The following is a 4,909-nucleotide window of genomic DNA, read 5'->3' on the forward strand; positions in this document are numbered from 1 at the left end:
CTAGATCAGCAATCCAACTCTGGGACACTGCCTGTATGAAACCGAACAGCAGGTGTTTACTGCCCTCTAGTGGAAGATACCAATAAAAAACTTTATTATCAGGGTGGGGAGATGGCTGATTGAAACAGAAAGTAAAGTTGTTCTTTTGTACAGGATCCATTTTGAGACGACAGAGCAGAAAACACTATATGGAGATTATTGAAAAATAAAGTAAGTATTTCTGAACAATAATCTATTCTAAAGGACAGAGTAAGAGAATGAATACTAGGAATGAGATATTACTAGTTAGAACTGCTATTTGAGCTGAGTTGCTGACAGACAGCAGTTTTCAAAGTGGAAACTAATCAGTAGGTCTACATGTTATCAGTAAAACGTCTGGTAAAGATGGTGGAGGAGCTTTTACATTATATGGTTTAATGTTTATCTCAGGGTTTCTCAATCCTTTTGTTCTTACCAGCACTTACACACCTGATTCAACTAATCATTAAATATTTTAAGACAGTTTAATATTTGAGGCATACAAATGAACATTCTCAAATTAAAACCTTTTGGGTTTGTAGGCCTGTTAACAATTATTAAAGTCCTACAGTAACTCACATTTTGGAGGAAAAAACACAGCTAAACTTGGTTTAGAGTAAATTATATGTTTATCTAAAATAATGTAAGAGAAGAAACGCGTCTGGGTTTAGAACTCTGGGTTTAGAACTCTGTGTCTCAGTGCCCTGCGACAGTGGGAAGTTCGTTTTGCATGGCCCGGTGCTACAGGTGAGTGGAGTTTTTTCTTTAAGGACCAATGGAATGGTCTAAAATGCGTAAACTCTGCGCACCCGGGGAGCCGGGCAATGCAAAACGAATTCACCCTGTGACCGTTGTTTTATTTCCTTATATGAAACTGAAAGTAACTTTGTAGCCCACGCAGTTACAAAATGTCTGTTGAAACTGTGGCTCATATGTCTCTAGAACGTTAGAACAGTGGTGGAAAAAGTACTCAATTCTCATACTGGAGTAAAAGTAAAGATACCTTAATAGAAAATGACTCAATTAAAAGTGAAAGTCACCCAGTAAAATACTTCTTCAGTAAAAGTCAAAGTATTTGGTTTCAAATATAATTAAGTATCAAAGGTAAATATAATTGCTAAAATATACTTAAGCATCAAAAGTAAAAGTAAAGTAGTGATAATTTAAAATTCCTTTTATTAAGCAAACCAGACGGCACAATTTTCTTGTTATTTTAATTTACGGATAGCCAGGGTCACACTCCAACACTCAGACATCATTTAAAAATGAAGCATTTGTTTTTAGTGAGTCCTCCAGATCAGAGGCAGGGATGACCAGGGATGTTCTCTGTTTAGTGAGTCCTTCAGATCAGAGGCAGTAGGGATGACCAGGGATGTTCTCTGTTTAGTGAGTCCTCCAGATCAGAGACAGTAGGGATGACCAGGGATGTTCTCTGTTTAGTGAGTCCTCCAGATCAGAGGCAGTAGGGATGACCAGGGATGTTCTCTGTTTAGTGAGTCCTCCAGATCAGAGGCAGTAGGGATGACCAGGGATGTTCTCTGTTTAGTGAGTCCGCAGTAGGGATGACCAGGGATGTTCTCTGTTTAGTTAGTCCTCCAGATCAGAGGCAGTAGGGATGACCAGGGATGTTCTCTGTTTAGTTAGTCCTCCAGATCAGAGGCAGTAGGGATGTTCTCTTGATAAGTGTTCAAATTGGACCGTTTTCTGTCCTGCTAAGCATTCAACATGTAACGAGTACTTTTGGGTGTCAGGGAAAATGTATGGAGTAAATAGTACATCTTTTCTTCATGAATGTAGAGAAGTAAAAGAGAAAGTTGTTAAAAATATATTTCTCAAAGAGATAATGAATGAATGAGAACAATTGACATTCAAGAATTAGTCACTGTGTTAACCACAACCAACATGCTGGATCTCTGTTTAGTTGTCACTGTGTTAACCACAACCAACATGCTGGATCTCTGTTTAGTTGTCACTGTGTTAACCACAACCAACATGCTGGATCTCTGTTTAGTTGTCACTGTGTTAACCACAACCAACATGTTGGATCTCTGTTTAGTTGTCACTGTGTTAACCACAACCAACATGCTGGATCTCTGTTTAGTTGTCACTGTGTTGACCACAACCAACATGCTGGATCTCTGTTTAGTTGTCACTGTGTTAACCACAACCAACATGTTGGATCTCTGTTTAGTTGTCACTGTGTTAACCACAACCAACATGCTGGATCTCTGTTTAGTTGTCACTGTGTTAACCACAATCAACATGCTGGATCTCTGTTTAGTTGTTACTGTGTTAACCACAACCAACATGCTGGATCTCTGTTTAGTTGTCCCTGTGTTGACCACAATCAACATGTTGGATCTCTGTTTAGGGGTCAGTGCTCTAAAATGAGTCTCTCTGGGGAGAGAGAGGAGGGGGGCCCTGCCTCTAAAATGCATCTCTCTGGGGGACATGACACCAAAGCTAAGAGGTAAGATGACAATTTTATGAAGAATTTATTAACTTTATTTCCAAAATAAATAGCTATCTTAAGATGAATGCAGTTACTGTAAATCTCTCTGGATAAGAGCATCTGCTAAATCAGGGGTTCTCAATCCGGGGTCTGTGGAGGTACTGCAGGGGTTCTCAATCCGGGGTCTGTGGAGGTACTGCAGGGGCTCCACGGCACCCTGACTGTACTCGTTGCAATGTAACACATTTGATAGAATTTTCACATGACACGACCACTTTGCCTACTCTTAATTATTGCCTAATATAATGGAATGCATATTTTCTTTACCAATTCTGATCGTTGTTACAAGAAGAATTTTGACAATATTCCCGTTATATCAACACACTCTTCACACCCGTTTAACAACTCTAAATAGCTTTGGCATAGTAGGCATCAAGTCCCTTGCAAATAATGTTGCCTGCAACGTTGCATACAATGTTCATTTTCATCGAACACAGATTACGCCCTAGATGTCTTCAATTGCCCAATTTATAGCCATGCCAAATTTAGGATAATTTTTTTAACAATGTGATGTTGTGCTCCCAAGGGAGAACTTGAAATAACATGATGTGGATAATTAAATAATCAAAAGAAAAACGTGTTAATTTTACACTCAGAAAAGAAGGTTCCTTATAGAACCAAAAGGCTTCTATCACTTCCTTAATATATGGAATCACTAAAAGTGATATATATTTTGGGGTTCAGTGAAGAAGAACCTCTAGAGTTCTGATCAACGAATGGTGAATGTTTTGAGGATGTGAACCCAGCAGCCCTCCAGTGGTCAGATCAATTCCACCTGTTTTTCCAGCGCCCGGCCCGGGATTCAAACCAGCCACCTTTCAGCCACAGGTCCAACTCCTGCCACAGCTCCAACTCCTTAATCGCTGGGCGAAAACCTGAGTTAATCTTGGGAAATTAGCATAAATTAATCTGCCAAAATGAAGAAAAATGCTTTGGAGACATACATGGTATCACTTGTTATACATAAGTATTATACATAAATCATTGCCAAAAGGACAGGACATATATTATTTATGGATTGATCATATCAAATATCAAAACATTATTTTAACTACTACAAAGCATTTACATGTGGCTCAGGAACCACTGACTCACTGCATTGTTCTATAGTATTATCAAGACACCTGCTGTTAACTCTTAACTACTTAGGACAGCTCACGAGGTGTTCTAAATATCTGCTGACTAGGTGGGACTAGAGATTTCATGCATAGCTTTAATTTATTCCCGAAGTGTCAAATGTCTTTATTCTCAGCACTTATACGACCACTTCTCTACTCTGAGACGCTTTGTGGATATGGGCCTAGATCTCAAAATATTGTTATAAAAAAAAGTGGAACGTTTGTTTAACATAATAATAAAAAATGAATATTACTAATGTAACCCACTGTAAAGACTGGGCTTAGTTGATTGTGTTGCACTGCTCAAGTCCGCGTTCTGGAACTGTCCGAGTCCACGTCCGGTGTGGCACCAAGAATATTGTCCGGTTACGCGCAGAGTGGACTAAGGTAAATTTTGGGGAATAACGATGGAGTTTGTTACAGTGTTGAAACGCCAAACTTTATTGTTCAATTAGCTTTTTGCTTTACGGTCAGGGACAGGATGAGTGTAGCCAGATCCTTTTCACTCTCTATCCTTGTTTCATTTTGTGGTTCACCGGATTCGTCATCATCATCGAGACAAACGACAGACGAACGTCCTGCTAGCTAGCCAAGCTAGTCGGTAAAGCTAGGTAAGCTAGCTAGCTACTCTACCAGCAGCATCCTAGTTATCCTAGCTAGTCGGTACAGCTAGGTAAGCTAGCTAGCTACTCTACCAGCAGCATCCTAGTTATCCTAGCTAGTCGGTACAGCTAGGTAAGCTAGCTAGCATCTCTACCAGCAGCATCCTAGTTATCCAAGCTAGTAGGTACAGCTGGGTAAGCTAGCTAGCTAGCTACCCTACCAGCAGCATCCTAGTTATCCTAGCTAGTCGGTACAGCTGGGTAAGCTAGCTAGCTACTCTACCAGCAGCATCCTAGTTATCCTAGCTAGTTAGTACAGCTAGGTAAGCTAGCTAGCTACTCTACCAGCAGCATCCTAGTTATCCTAGCTAGTTGGAACAGCTGGGTAAGCTAACTAGCTACTCTACCAGCAGCATCCTAGTTATCCAAGCTAGTCGGTACAGCTGGGTAAGCTAGCTAGCTAGCTACTCTACCAGCAGCATCCTAGTTATCCTAGCTAGTCGGTACAGCTGGGTAAGCTAGCTAGCTACTCTACCAGCAGCATCCTAGTTATCCTAGCTAGTCGGTACAGCTGGGTAAGCTAGCTAGCTACTCTACCAGCAGCATCCTAGTTATCCTAGCTAGTTAGAACAGCTGGGTAAGCTAACTAGCTACTCTAC

General features: G+C 40.5%; 1 long non-coding RNA gene across 1 annotated transcript; it reads left to right on the forward strand.

Annotated features, from left to right (window-relative positions):
- Positions 1-103: 103 nt before the first annotated feature.
- LOC123740277 (uncharacterized) lies at positions 104-4,463 on the forward strand. Its single transcript, XR_006768269.1, has 3 exons — positions 104-210; positions 2,390-2,488; positions 3,318-4,463. It is a non-coding gene; the product is annotated as an uncharacterized lncRNA (long non-coding RNA).
- The last annotated feature ends 446 nt before the right edge of the window (positions 4,464-4,909 follow it).

This window comes from Salmo salar, unplaced genomic scaffold, assembly GCF_905237065.1.
Source record: "Salmo salar unplaced genomic scaffold, Ssal_v3.1, whole genome shotgun sequence".
NCBI lineage: Eukaryota > Metazoa > Chordata > Actinopteri > Salmoniformes > Salmonidae > Salmo > Salmo salar.